The 15,540-nt window shown below is 39.7% G+C and overlaps 1 long non-coding RNA gene across 2 annotated transcripts in view; it reads right to left on the minus strand.

Moving 5' to 3' along the window:
* The window catches only part of LOC140627633 (uncharacterized), a 29,701-nt gene extending 14,977 nt beyond the window's left edge, over window positions 1–14,724 (minus strand). The window contains exon 1 of one of the 2 annotated variants that reach the window (XR_012026287.1): window positions 14,458–14,724. This is a non-coding gene — a long non-coding RNA (uncharacterized lncRNA). The remainder of the gene's footprint in view (window positions 1–14,457) is intronic. The other variant, XR_012026286.1, reaches the window with a different exon arrangement.
* Between the last annotated feature and the right edge of the window lie 816 nt (window positions 14,725–15,540).

Below are 15,540 nucleotides of genomic sequence, written 5' to 3' on the forward strand. Positions count from 1 at the left end.
CTGGGGGTTATTCTGTATGTTAGTAAATTGAACACCAATAAAAAAAAAAAAAACTTGCAGTGGTTCCCAATCTCACCCAGAGTAAAATCCAAAGTCTTAACAATGGCCACATGATCCTTTCATGCCCTCATACTGCCTGTTACTTCTCTGACTTCCTCTCTTATTATTCTCCCTTTGTTTGCTCTGCTCTAGCCAAAGAGCTTCCTTGCAGTTTCTTGCATGCATCCAGTAGAGTTATTTCTCAGAGAAAAATGGATTTTTCTATTCTATATTTTCTGTTCCCTATGCCCGGATTATCTTTGCCCAGATATATGGCTGGCCCCTTCACTTCCTTCATGTCTCTAAACAAATGTTACTATGTAAAAAGAGGCCTTTCTTTAGTTTTCTATGTAAACTATTAATGATATACACTTGCACTCTCCTTCTTGCTTTACTTTATTTCTTATTGCATTCATTGACATATTATGATTTTGCTTACTTGATAATGATCTATCTCTCCTAGAATATTAGTTGCTTGAGAACAAGGATTTTTCTTCTGTCCCATGCTATATTTTCAGTCTCTAGAACTGTCCTTGGCACATAGTAGATATTTTTAAAATTCTGCTGGATTAAGAAATAAATAAAATCTAAAAAGCCTAGGGGCAGAAACTTTTTAATTCCCCCATTCATGTTCCTCATTGTAAACACACTTGTCTTAATAGAGCAATTGAAGTTAGAGCAGAAAAGGCATTTAGAGACCTGCTTGTCTTTCTCCCTCATTTAATAGTTGGTAAGACTGAGGAGAGGAATCTTGCCCAAGGCCATACAGCAAGTTGTTGACAGTCTGAGGAAAAGTTCAAGTCATCTAAGCCTAAATCCACAACTTTTCCTGCTATACACCATGCTACACATATAAATTAGTCTTACTCTCCAACTACAGGGAAAAAGTAAGACATTGTCAGTCTGGAGAAGTAAGCTCTGGGCAGATTAATATGGAGGTAGAAGAATTTGGCTTTTAAATGAACAGGAGTTTTCCTGAACATTTTCCTCTCTGGTTTTGGAGGGCAATAACAACTGGGCCGAGTATTACATGAATACCTGACCAATTAAACCACAAATAACATTCAATAAATCATTCAATAAATCAAGTATCATTCAATAAAGCAAGCCTATTTTGAATACTAACATGTACTTAGACTTGTACTGGAGATATGAAAACATTCAGCCCGAATTCCTGCTTTCTAGGAGCAGTCTAGCACTAAAGGCAAGACTCACCTATCTGAGACAAGCAGATACCAAATTGTGAGATATGACAATAAACACTGTTGGGACTAGCAGGAGACCACTGAGGGCTAAATTAGTCCAAGAATGCATCATGGAGGAAAGGAGACATCTTTGCACCTATTTCATTTTGCATTCCTGTCAGTGCTTTGTATTCCTTCATTTAGAAGTGTTTACTTTCACCCATGGACCTGACCCTGTCTCCATGGCTCTCCAAGGAAGGATGATATGTTTGATGTAGTTACCAGGTCTCTTGCTTCCTCCTCTTCTCACTTTTCCCAAATAGAATCTGCTTAGTTCAACACATATTTACTGAGTACCCTGTGGACACCAGGTACTGAGGCAGAGGCTTGGAATAAAAAGATAAATCATCTATGGTCATTTACTTGTAGTAGGCCAAAGTCCAATAGGTCTAATAGATATGCACAAAGGTTTACAAAGTAATTCAATATTGAAAAAACTAGTTTATTTATATTCTCCTTCATTAAAAAAAAAAAGGTTTGAGGTCGCAAACATCGTAAGTTCTGCTTATGACCAAATTGTAATGAGAGCTCAGATGAGAGAAGAAATGATGTAAAAGTGAGTCAGCCAGAGTTTTCCAGACTAGGTGATATTTGAATTGAACTCAGACAATGATTAGTTTTCTAGGGAATCAGGAATGGGAGGTAGGGGCAGGGGTACACATTCTAGACAAATGGAACATTACACAGAGGTGGACGTTGCCTGGCTTGTTGCTCTGTGTGTCTACAGCAAGTATGGTGTCTGGCATGATCATCCTATCAGCTCCTCCCATGCCCGTGGCATAAATTTTTTTAAAATATTTTATTTACTTATTCATGAGAGACACACACAGAGACACATGAGGGACACAGGCAGAGGGAGAAGCAGGCTCCATGCAGGGAGCCCAATGTGGGACTTGATCCTGGACTCCAGTATTACGTCCTGAGCCAAAGGTAGAAGCTCAACTGCTGAGCCAACCAGGCGTCCCCATAGCAGAAATTTTTAATCAGACATAACGTTCTTTCCCAGCAATCCTGAGTAAGGCTTAGAATCTTTCTGAACACAGTATTCCAAATGGCCACTTACAGTCAATTTAAATTGATTTATGAGATGAAACATATTTGCCATTCTTGGCTGAATTCAATGCCTTTAAAGTTACAGATTTTCAGGAAACAGTATCTCATTGGGAATCTAAACTTTTAACAATCTATTCTCCTTTTCCCTCTCCCTGCCATGACTCTGATGAGTTCATGGATCTGTATTTAGTAGCTATTATGTTACTGAATTTGGATTTTTCTCCTGCTATCAGATATTTTAAATCAGAAAAGAAAAGAAATTTTAAATCAGAGAAATGGTCTGCATTTCAGAAAGCTGCATTTGGTAATAGCATATAGACTGAAGGAAAAACCAGTGGCAAGGAGACTGCTTACTATGCAACTGTAATATTTCAGGTAAGAGATGATGAATGCAGTGCCTAGGAGGAGAAGATAAATTGGAGAGATACTAACTGAGACAGATAATAGAAAAGTACTAAGTGCCAGAACCCAGGTGCTATGGAGGAATAGCAAAGAGGGAGAAACAATTTGCAGGTGAAGCGGGGGAGGTGGTATATGGGGAAAGATTCATAAAGATGGGATTTGAGCCAGGCCTTGAAGGATAGTTATCACTTGACATTGAGGAAGGGGTGGAAATAAGCCATTTCAGATCTTTGTAGCACAAGAGCAAAGATGTAAAGGTAGAAAAATCACAAGACATGTATGAGGAGCAGCATGTAGTTCAATTTGGCAGGCTTTAGTTTGGCGTTCAGAGGTGACATTTTCCCCATCCCCATCCCTGTTCTTAGATGGCTCTTCTTACCATCCAGCCCGCAGGTGCTCAGAAAACATATATTGATATTGGTGTTATTATTAACTAAAGTGTGATTGAATGTGGAAGGCCTCTCACCTTCAAGAATACCATTCTAATGCTGATTGTAAGAGCCAGATCTGGGTTGTCCCCACTGACGTTTGCTAGCCTTGAACACCACTGAGAAAGAATGGCTAAGGAAGGCTGAAAGCTGCTTATTATCTAATAGGGAGCTTGGAGAAGATGCCTATAGCCATAAAAAGCTCTCAGGGCACATCCAGCACACATGTAGTAGCAATCTCTGAAGCTCTCTGAAGGAACTGCCATGTATCCCGAGGCAAAAATAATTATGAAAAATATCCTCTTTTGATTAAATTATATCATATAATAACAACTTTTTCACAGCATATCACATTCACAAAGTGCTGTCTCAGACAGTATATTTTCTCTTTATTACAACATTGTAAGGCATGTCTAAGCTTGCCCTAATTGTGAAGGTAAAGAAACTAAGGTTCAGAGAGGTTACAGGACTTGAACAAGGATATAGGGACATAGGATATAAAGATATAGGGCTAGTAATTGGCCACAACAGGCTCCGATCCATGTCTTCTGTCACCATCTTTAATTCCTAAACTTTCCCACTGCACAAGGAGGTATCTAGGACCAAAATAGCATCAAATCTAACCCATTAATCAAATCCATTCTTTTGAGAGAGAGAATCAGCAATAATTCATTTCAACCAATACTTTCTGAGTACCTACTCTGTTTTAGGCACTATGCTAGGTCCATGGGATGCAGAGAAAACATAGTTCTTACCTCAAAGAGCTCACAGAGTAGTGGGAAAGACAGATCCATATATAGATAATCAAGATAATAAGTGAAGTGATACTGGAAGAATATGTAAAGCACTCTGGGAGTTCAGAAAAGGGTGAACTACTGTACAGAGAGAAGAATTGGCAGTTGAAAGAACCAAAGCCCCCAGTCTACACAATTAACTTCCTATGTAATTGCAGACTTGGAGAGGGGACAGAGAGGAGAGAACTAAATGAGCATATTTTTGACTCCTTCCTGAAAATGCCTTTGTGCTGCCCAGCTTGAAAAGTTGGTTGCATTTGTGGCGGCCATTACTGTGCTGCTAATGTCTGGGCTGGGTTCAGTGGGCCCATGGCTTGTCCCAGCCACCACTTGATTGACTTCTGCCAGGTCTGGTGCAAAGTGTTGGATGCTGGACATCAGACTAAGTATTGCCATTTGTAGTTTTTCTGCATGTGTCTGGGGCTGGGGTGAGTCAGATGCATGAGCTCTCAGTTTACAATAAGAATAGGGCCTATCAGGCATCATTCTGCCTACCAGAGAAAGGATGATTTAACTAACCTTGATTGAATGCTTAGGACTGCGTTTCAGTTCAGCTCAAAACATGCCTATCAAGTGTCTCCTATGTGTTTGGCATTTTGTAAGCCACCACAGATTCATCTTACAGTAGAAGAGATAATAGGTAAAGAAGAACTGTAAATAAATAATTCAATATGGTGTGTTACACAGTAAAGTTCTGTATAGTGAGCTATGAGTACACAAAAGATTGAACAATAAATTCTGTTTGGAGGTTCAGAACAAGCTTCATTGAAGAACTGACATTGCACTGAGCTCTTATGGATGAATATACTAAGCACTGTACTAGGTGCTCTGGGAGAAAAATTATTACTCAAGATGATTTTGGTTGCAAAGTACAGAAAACCTAACTTAAACTGGCTGAAATAAACCAGAGACTTATTGGCTTATGTAACAGGAAAGTATAGAGGTAGGACAGGCTTTAAGCATAGTTTAGTCATGATTTTGCTTCTTTTCTTTATGATTCTCTTGACTCTGCCCTCTTCTGTATGTTGGCTTTATCCTTAGGCTGGTTTCCCTTATAGTTACAAAAGGGAAACAAGTGGCAACCAGGGCTGATGCCTCTTCTTTTATACCCAGTGAGGTAGTGAACATTGTTTCTCACACTGTAATACAAAAGTGAACCTTAGTGGTTCAGGACAGGTAAAACTTAGAGTAAGATTATAGTAAGCATGGGAGGTCTCCCAAAAATTAGTTTATAAGCAACTGAACACTTCAATAGCTTGAGGGCATCCCATTTTCAGGTTATATTTCTTTTTTGTTTAATTCTTGCTTTCTGGGGATCCCTGGGTGGCTCAGCGGTTTAGCGCCTGCCTTTGGCCCAGGGCACGATCCTGGAGTCCCGGGATCGAGTCCCGCGTCGGGCTCCTGGCATGGAGCCCGCTTCTCCCTCTGCCTGTGTCTCTGCCTGTCTCTCCTCTCTCTATGACTATCATGAATAAATAATAAAAAAAATTTAATTCTTGTTTTCTAAATGATATCCCTTGGGGTGCCTGTGTAGCTCAGTGGATTGAGCATCTGACTTGATTTTGGCTCAGGTCATGATCTCAGGGTCATAAAATCAAGCTCTGCATTGGGCTCCACTCTGGGTGTGGAGTCTGCTTAAGATTCGCTTTCTCCCTCTCCCTCTGTGCCCACTCACTTGCACACATATTCTCTCTCTCTCTCTCTCAAAAAAAAAAGAAAAACCTTAAAAAAATCAATGATGTCCCTTTTCTTATGCCTCTTATGTGTATTGTTTACAGACTACATTTTGGACTTCAGAATAGTAATACTATTTCTATGACACAAAGATCATTTGTACTATCAAGGCATTTTTCACAGCCTGCATAAGCAATAAAAGTAGTAGGCAAAGTTAATTATGGGAAGGAAGTGTTTCAAATGGTTTACAAGCAATCTCTGAAGTCTGCCACATCTAGGTTCTCAACTCTGCTTTGTCATCACTTAGCTGGTGCCTTGGGCAAATTAATTCATCTGTTGGAGCTTTAGTTTCTTTATCCATAAAGTGGAAATAATATCAAGACCTACTTCATACAGTTTGAGGATTGCATGAGATAATCCATGTAATGTATATAGCAGAAGCTCCCCAAGTTTCTTGGTTCACTGTGCCTTTCCTGGGTCAGTAATTGTTTTCACAGCATCCCCAAGCCAAAAGAAGTATTTAAAATTCTGTTCATTAAGTAATTAAGTACAGTAGTAGTTCATGCTCTGCCTGACAGATGTCACTGTGTTTCTCTCAAAAAGTAAAATATAGTACCCCTTTGAGTTGGCTATGATACCCTGGTGTGCCTTGGCACACAGTTTGGGAATAGAACACTGCCAGACACACAGTTGGTGTGTGTACATGGTATTTATTTATATTATAAAATGTCTGCAATTATTACTAGAAGGGGCCTGGGTACCAAAGAGGATGTTGACCTAATAGTTTGAGTAAGATGTTGAATTTCCCTGAGGAGGTATGCTTCCCTTTTTGGTAATCTCTTCTGGTCTCAGGGTTTTTTAAAGTCAGCATCTACTTACCCTAGCTTGAGAAAGGAGAGTAATTTCTATGTGCATAGAGAAGAAAACTTCATTCTCAAAGCAAGTGCCATTTTCCAGCTTGTAGTGGTTTCTAGTCAAAAATCACTCTTTCAGAAGATAGTGCTGTATGTTAGATTAAAAAAATACTTTCCTATGTTATTGCTGGGCTCTCCTACCCTCCTTTTCCTTCTCCTTACTCCTCTACCTCTCTTCATATCCCTTTTAGCCAGTGTCTGAGACTTGGCCCCATCCCCATCATGATGAGAGGAGTCTGGATACTTAATTCAGGAAAAAATGATTGGTTGAATTGTTTTGAATCTCAGTTTGACCTGTGAGCCAGTAAGAATAGTGGGTACTGATAGTTTATTCCTATATACTTTTTTCCTTTCCCCTGAGGGAGCATAGGAAAGTAATTTAAACAGAGAGGGTCCAGAAGGTGGCCTGTGGGCTTGGACACTCTTGAGAGGCTGAGAGGTGTAAAGGTAAAGGCTGTACTGAATTTCCAATTCTTGGCAATTGAGGCCCATGAGGGATCTTTGACATTTTCTTAGAGGCTACAGCTGACTTTAGTTCTATTTGGTTGTTTAGATTCATTGAAGGGAATCTGATGTTGGAGGTATAAGAAGGAATGGAATAGCAGACCTGTCCATGAACTGTTGACTCTGGGCCTCTTTGGTGCTGGCCAGCAGAGGTCTGGAGTGGCTGGCTGGCTTTTAGCCCCAGCCAGCCTGCGGCGTTTGCTTTGGCCCTTGGGGGAAAGAGCACTTTGTGGAAAGCCAGCCTTCCCAGCCAAGGGCCTATTTTCATCTTGAATCGGTTGAGTCCAGTCTGAAGTCTGGGTCCAGGATCAACAGAGGCCATGGAAAATGGGACTGGATGCCTGGCAGCCAGAACTGTGGGCTTTGTCTTCCTGACCAGGGCTTTTTGCTGTGAGCCTATGAAGGTAGGAATGATGGGAACCTGGGGTCCTTGTGGTATCAGGGCCAAAAAGAGCTCTTTGTATGGTCATTGAAGCCCAAGATTGACTATAATATATCACTAGGCCTCATCCCTTCTTAGGTCATCGAGTCTAGGAAGGTGGATGTGTAGCAAGAGCTGACATAGCTCCCAAAGTACCTGAGCTCCCTTAAATGGGGTCCTCCACACACTGTGGGACCACTAGACCACTAGATCAATATCCTTACCAACCAACCATATACCACGGGAACATAGAGAGGTATCAATTAGGATCCATTTTTTTCTGAGGTCTTTCTGGAGAAACAAACCATTTTCATGAAGAGTTACTTTTAGTACTAGACAGGGTAGAGTGAGGCTCATGTGAGTAGCACAAAGAAGTGCTAAAGGAGTTCAGAGGAGGGCAAGAGTGCTAGGAGAGATATGGGTTTAGTTGGGTCCTGAAAAGTAAGAATGAGATAAAGATGTTATGGGAGTTTTCTTATGTTCCTAAGGGAGAAATCCTTTGAAACTGACTCAAAATACATCTTTGATTTACTGTAGTATCCTAGTCTCAAATCAGATTATATTCCTTTTAGGATACCAGCATTGAGATGGTTCTGAACCTGAGTGACCAAAAGGTTGTGAACTTCTCAGACACTACAACTTGTCTAGAGCTGGAATAGAACTAGAGTGATGTCTGGAAGCATGAATAATATTTCTCAAGTTCTTCCTTTACCCTGTTGCTCAACTGTATCCTGACCTGAAACTGAATACTGGCTCCTCCATTGCTTTCAGGATGGTCAAGCAACTGTATTTGGCATTCAAAGGCCTTTCACAGTCTGATCTTAACCTTCCCTTCAAACTGTTCTCCCATTCTTTTTGGAGACTCCCAGCAATTTCTTATCGGCTAAATCTCCTTATCTCCTGAAGCCCATGAGAAGTGGCTTAAAGTTATTTATAGACTCAGAAGACTTTGGTACCAGTCCCCTTCATCTCTTTGAGAATTTGGGATTCTTTGTGAGGTCTTTTCATTCTCTCTCATATCTAACATTATCATTACATTCTTACTTAAGCAGAGTCCTATTAAAAACTGATTCTTTGTTTCTATAGATCAGGAGTCAGCACGCTTATTCTGTAAAGGGCCAGATAGTAAATGTTTTAGGCTCTGAGAGCCACAGTGTCTTGGATGCAGCTACTCAACTCTGCCATGGTAAGGAAAGCAGCCATGGATAATATGTACATAAATGAATATGGCTGTGTTCCAATAAAACTTTATTTATGGTCTGAAATTTGAATTTCATATAATTTTTCATGTCACAAAATATTTTTCTTTTGATTTTTTTCAACCATTTTAAACTGTAAAAACCATTCTTAGCTCACACTCTTCACAAAATAGGTGATGGTTGGATATAGCTTGCAAGCCCTACTTTGTTTTTTGTTTGTTTGTAAAGATTTTATTTATTTATTCATGAGAGATACAGAGAGAAAGAGAGAGAGAGAGATAGAGAGAGAGAGGCAGAGATAGAAGCAGAGTGAGAAGCAGGCCCCATGCAGGGAGCCTGACGTGGGACTCGATCTGGGGTCTCCAGGATCACACCCTGGGCTGAAGGCAGCACTAAACCACTGAGCCACCAGGGCTGCCCAACAAGCACTACTTTGATAACCTCCACTCTAGAAGACAAAACTTAGAATACTGGGTGGAAATTATGGGGGAGTGAGTTTGGCCCAAAAATTTTAAAAAGGATCAGAATTATAGCAAAATGTTATAAATTCCCTAAGAAGTTAAAACTACTATTTTTTTCACGGAAGATATTAAAGCACCACTGGTTAGGGATGTCATAGGAGGACTGAAAGATTTTGTAGGCACTTGGACTTGATGTTTTTTTAAGTCCGCAGAACTGTGCTTTTGTGAGTTTTTCTTCCTCCACATAACCAGCATTTCCCAACTACTTGCTGTCTTTAAGTTTTGAACCTCTGTGTGGTTGTCTCCCAGTTTTCCCCACCAAGCATTTGATGATACTGTTTCAATTTGCTCCCCATCGTTTTCATATGTGTGCATATTGTTTCCCTTCCAGAAACCCAGGGGTTAATGTCAAAAGGGCAAGGTTCTTCAGGCAGCAGATATACTGTTGCCTAGAAACCATCAGGGGCAGCTGCAAATTACTGCAGAGGCCTTTTGGGGAAGATGGTTTGACCCAACCTTCAGGGCAGAGTAAAGAGCAAAAGAGATAATAAATGCAAATGTACTTTATTTATTATGTAAACGGAGTCTGATTCCATTTTAAAGAATATAATATCCCTTTTTTTACTTTACTAAAAGGAATCTAAATTTGCTTCAAGAAATTTCAGCTTCTTTTTTGCTCCCCTCCCTTCCACAGTGGTTTGATCCTGCTTCTTAGACTAGCATCTCCTTTCTGCCACTTCACAGTAGTCTGATCCTGTCTCAAATTCTACTAGGCCCTTTATGTTCTTACTTTGCTTTCTCCTTCTTTCTAACCCTACCCCGGAGTGGTTTGATGACACCTTATAGGATAACATCCCTGTTTTGCTTCCTATAGATCTCAGTGGTTTGATCCTGTCTGGAGAACATCAGCATCTTTTCCCCTTCTGTCTCACACCAATAATTTGATCCTACGTCATTGAGCATCAATTTCTTTTAGCTCCTCCCCCGGGGTCTACAGTGGTTTGATCCTACCTCGCAGACTATTAAGTCCTCTCTGATTCCCCCTCTAGCATCGCCACCACAAATGGTATGGTCCTTAGCATCAGGTCCCTTTCGTATCTCACACTGGTCTTGGAAGCAGATTGAAGCTGCTTCATCTCATTCCTGATTCTAATTGATCCCTTCAGTGGTTCGTTCTTGAATTAGCAACATAGAACTGGCCCAAATGGGTTTAAAGTGGTTAGAACTTGCTCATGACCAGTTAAAATCTTTTCTCACAAAGAAAAATCAGTTCTGACCAGTTCAAATCTATTTTGACTAGTTTAAACTAATTCTGCAGAACTGGAGCCTGAGGTCGGTAAACTCAGAAAGATGGCTGAAGACGATGCTGATCCGAGCCAAAGCAAGGAATCAGGTACTTACAAAAGTTGAAATTGGGCTGAGAGCTAGGAAAGAAAATAGATCAAATGAGAGAGGAAAATACAGGAGTCAGGGTTGGTTGAGGAAGGCTCAAAAAAGATTAGTTGCTCCCAAACCTATTTTTTTTTGAAAGGTGAGAGGCCATTTTGAGGAGGTAATGCAGGATTTTGGATTCTTCCTTTGTATGTCTGGGAAGCAGTCTGGAAGCTGATACAATCTAGCAGCCCCATCCAGCTGGAGCTGAGACTAGGTTGTATGTGGCCCCAGTAAAACCTGGTTCTGCTATTCTTTTTGTTTGGCTTCATCTCAAGTTGAAATTATTAGAGTCCCAAACCACAAATGACAGCCTTCTCACCACTATAGCTGTGGATGATGATGATGATTTTTAGCAGTTTAGGGGTGCTATTTAGGTTAGAAGAAGGGATTGGTAAGCCTTGAAGAAAAAAGCTAATTACAGTAGGTAACTCATGAAGTGAATAACTCAGTTAATTAGAATTGAGTTGAGGACTATACCTTGAAATTTTTTAAAGGAATGTGTAAGAGAAGGTGATAGGTTGAAAATAGTATCTAATCTTTCACCTGTGGAACTGGTTATCTATCTCCTTATTGTTGACTGAAGTAAAAATTGGCCTGTGTTGTCTGAATTTCTCCCAGGTGGTTGTCCTGTCCTTTGCGAGGACTAAAGTAGGTATTGAGCAAAATGAAAATTTTATAGATTGTAACATTTCCAGTTTGTGCAAAATTCCTGCAGTGGGACAGTGAGCAGAGGCCAGATGCTTTGATGATGAGTGACAGAATGCTGCAAGATTGAGGGTGGGGCTCTGGTTTGTTGCAGGATATCTTAACATCTTTGGAGATGGATGAGGCTTTATGGTTATTTACTTATAAGGTAAAAAAAAAAAAAAAAAAGAAAGGTTTCTTAGAATGGCATCGGAATTTAGCTGCCAGGGAGGGAAATTGATCCTTTTGTGAAAGAATTTGACTTAGGATCCTGTAATTTGAAAGATGTCTTTTAAGAAGATAGATTCAACTAGCCACTGCCTATTTTTTGACATGGAAGAAAGGCGACCATTTTAGTTAAGGTAGTTGAATGGCACTTCCAAATGTCAAGGTAGAAAAAAAATTGGAAGATCTGGAGTCAGATAACCCAGGCTTTAAATCCTGTTTCTGCTATTTACTATATGGCTCTTGAGCAAATTATTTAAACTTCCAAAGACTTTCCTCATTTGTGGACTAAAGTTAATATCATCTGCCCTAAAAAAAAGAACCTTATTGTTTAATGCCTTTTGGAACAAAGTAACTGCCATTCAGCATTTTTGTATGAGTGAACTAAATTATGTGACATAGGTTATTTTTGTGTGTACATCGGGAAATAATACATATTTTAGCTTGATAAAGACAGTTTTAAAAAGGTTTTCAGCAATGTCACACCCAAATGAAGCTATTGAACTATAATGAGGAGCAAAAGAGAAATTATTCCTTGAAGTACTTTATAAAGTGCAATATAGATGTTAGAAATTGTTATTTTTTATACTAATATACTGATGATCATTAAAGTGACATTCAGAAAAGCCACAGCATAAAATGGCTTCCAGTGTTTCAGACTCATAGATACCTCTGGTTCTAGATTAAGTTCCCACTTCATCCTTGACTATGGCCACTAGAAGCCCTGAGATGTGGTATGCACCATCATAAACTGTGGTGACACACATTGGAATAAGAGATGGAGGAATCATGTCAGAAATATAGGAGATAGGTGTGGCCCCTTGTAAACAGGATGGGGTGTAAACAAACTGTCCTTTAGCCACAAACATCTTGAAATTATTTATTGCAAGGCAAGCCTGGATTACTTCACCTGGATTCTGTCACTTTCCCTGAAAACAGCAGGATTAGGTAAAGGGGCAACAGGAAGGGCAATAATGTGAACTTTCATGAATATGGATATCCTGCCATTCATAGTTGAGGGGAATGGGAGCCAGGTCAGGCAGTAGAGTTGAGCTGGAAAAAACATTAAATTTCAATATACTTTTGGCCCTACTGGCTCCATTAGGGAGCTGTGTCTTGTGTTCAGATTCGTGGGCTTGAAAATATGGCTTTTTTTCCCCAAAGGTTTATTTATTTATTCATGAGAGACATAGAGAGAGAGGCAAAAGCAGGCAGGCTCCCTGCAGGAGCCTGATGCGGGACTCAATCCATAATTCCAGGATCACACCCTGAACGGAAGGCAGACGCTCAACCGCTGAGCCACCCCGGTGTCCCTGAATGTGGCCTTTTGGATAAGGTTGTTTGACTAGTAGATGCAAGTATGTGATAGCTACAGTGTCTCTGTATTACAGCAAAGGTGCATGACAAAGATTTTTATTTTTATGATATCCTGGTTAACAAGATAAAGAAAAGATGAGCTCTAACATTGTTCCTTTAGTTGGAATCTGAAAGTTTTTTTTTTAAAGTATACTATTTATTGAGCACTTACTATATACCAAGCATTGTGCTAAGTACTTTATGCATTAATCATTTAATCCTGACAACATAGATCATACACGTATGATCTATGTGTAATTAGCTCCATCATACAGATGGGGAAACTATTTACAAAGGGCACTAATAATTAATTCTATGTTTCTCTGGAGCAGAAATTCTTGAGAAGTGTGTGTGGAGTGAAAGGGAAGATGAAGGCACATTTTCTGAGAGGTTTAGCAGAATCACCTGGATGAAAGTTTTTCCAAACCACATAGGCCTTTCCCCCATTATAGTACTTCCCTTAGTAGGCCTGCCCCTCCTTGGATATTTTCGATGTTTTGTGAGTTACTGGAATTAATGTGAATGGGTGGTAGGAAGGGCCCTATGGTGTGTTGAAAGCAGGAAAAATGTTGAGCTTCAGAATTTCAAAGGGAGATCCTTGTTGGTAAGGTGTAGGGTTCTGTACCTGGTTATGTCTTGGTTCAAGACATTTTAATTAGTGATTGGATGGAGATGTAGAAAAGTGCACTCATCAAATTTTAAGAAAGAACTGCAGTGGGTGGGGAAGTACATATACTGGATACCAGAACCAGGAATCCAAGAAAAAATTATGAGATTGTAAGATGGTTCAAAAACAACAGAATTAATTTGATAAGAATAAATGTGATATCTTGCATAAATTTGATAAAATTAAAAAGTATAGTAATTCTATAGGATGGATATATGTTTAATATGGCTGCCAGAAAAGTTAATGCAAACTCAATCTACATTAATAGTATAGTAGAAAGTCTACAATGAGGGAGCTTTTCTAGGTTTGTATGAACTACACCTCAAGTACTGTGCTTAGTAATGGTGGCTATCTTTTTAAAGAGGGACAAAGACAAAATAGAAGTTAAGAAGAGAAGCCTGAAGGGTGCAAGTGGGACCTGATTGCTGTCTTCCAGTATCTGCCAAGCTGTCATAAGAAAGAGGATTTTATCTGTACAATGTGATCCTAAGGGACAGAATTAGGATTGTTAGGCGGAAGTTATGGCAGAGCTGACTAAAGATGAAATGGGCTGTGTTGGAAGGGAATAAGTTCCCTATCATAGGGAACATTTAGGCAGAAACTAGCTGACTACTTGCTAGGGATTTAAGTTTTATTACAAAACCTCAAATGCAGCCTTAATTGCTACAGTTCAGTGTATTGAGAGAATTGCCATGAGCATTTTTTGAATATTGTCTGGTTAATGGAGAGGGTGGTGATCAGAAAGGTATAGGGTAACCCTGATAATATCCAGTTAATCTGAGGAAACCCTGGCATTAGCTGGTGTGGCTCAGCCAAGGATGATACTGAAGAAATAAAAGCACCTGGTGCTTTTTCACACATTATTTATTAATTTTCACAACAATCAGGTGAATTATATATCATTAACATTTCTTTTACAGATGAGAAAAAGGAGGCTTAGAAAGGCTAAGTGACTTACCCAAATTCATGCAGCTAGTAAGTGGCTTTGGGGGAGCATGTTAGAACCCTGTACAGGGAAAGCTGTGACAGAATTTCTGCTTGTTACCTGATCACTTCTCCAGTTGAGTAAAGAGTTGGTATTGCCAGAGGCAAGTCAGAACTGTGTGGACAAGTGCGTCATGCTGGGCTGGGTGCCTGGAGTAGATGAGAATATCATAAAGATATACGATCAGCCTCTAGTCCAGCAGGTCCTGGAGGATGGTGTTGGAATGCAGCTGAGCTATTACACAGGCTAAATGGCATGACTGTTTAGTCATAATGTCCATACCTTATAAGGAACTGAATGGCATAGCTATCAAAGGACATAAAGATCTTCAAAGTCCAGACAAGCCTATCTATTTTGAAGAAGAGAAAACTGATCCAGGGAGAGGAAGGACTTTTCAAACCTGTTCCACTTAGTGATTTTGCTCCTGATATTGCCAAGGAACTTATTTTTAAATATTTAATTTATTTTTTTTAAATTGTATTTTAGCAAATTTAGGATTAGAGCTTCTTAGAGCAGATTTGGTTTTCAGAAAGGACCAACCCCCCTGTGAAATGTGCTACTCTGCTTCAGAGCTACAAGATAGATATGTAATGTTCTGGTTTCTATCTGCCCTCCCCCTAATATAGAAATCAGCATCATAGAAGTTGAAAGAGCATAAGCTTTAGAATCAGACAAGTTGGATTTAATTCCTTTACTGGAATCCATGGGAAATTCTTTAGTTTCTTTGAGCCTCAGATTCATTATCTATGAGAATGGAAATAATAATAGCTTGATTTTAACCATGTGGAGTTTGAGGTGCTTGTGAAAAATCCAGGTGGAGAGATTAAGGAAGGGCTGAAGCTCAGGAGAATGACAGGATCCTGAGATACAGATTTGAGAATCAACAGCCAAAGAGAAGATACATAAAGCCACATGCATGGATGGCATTGCCTAGCAGAGGGATTTATTCTATAGGATGACTCTAGCTATTTGAGGTTGACAATCGTGTTATCCTAATTATTCAATTCTCTAGGCTTGATGACCCTAGATCAAAAATATTTCTAAATGTCTTTAACT

This window comes from Canis lupus, chromosome X (genome assembly GCF_048164855.1).
Source record: "Canis lupus baileyi chromosome X, mCanLup2.hap1, whole genome shotgun sequence".
Classification (NCBI taxonomy): domain Eukaryota; kingdom Metazoa; phylum Chordata; class Mammalia; order Carnivora; family Canidae; genus Canis; species Canis lupus.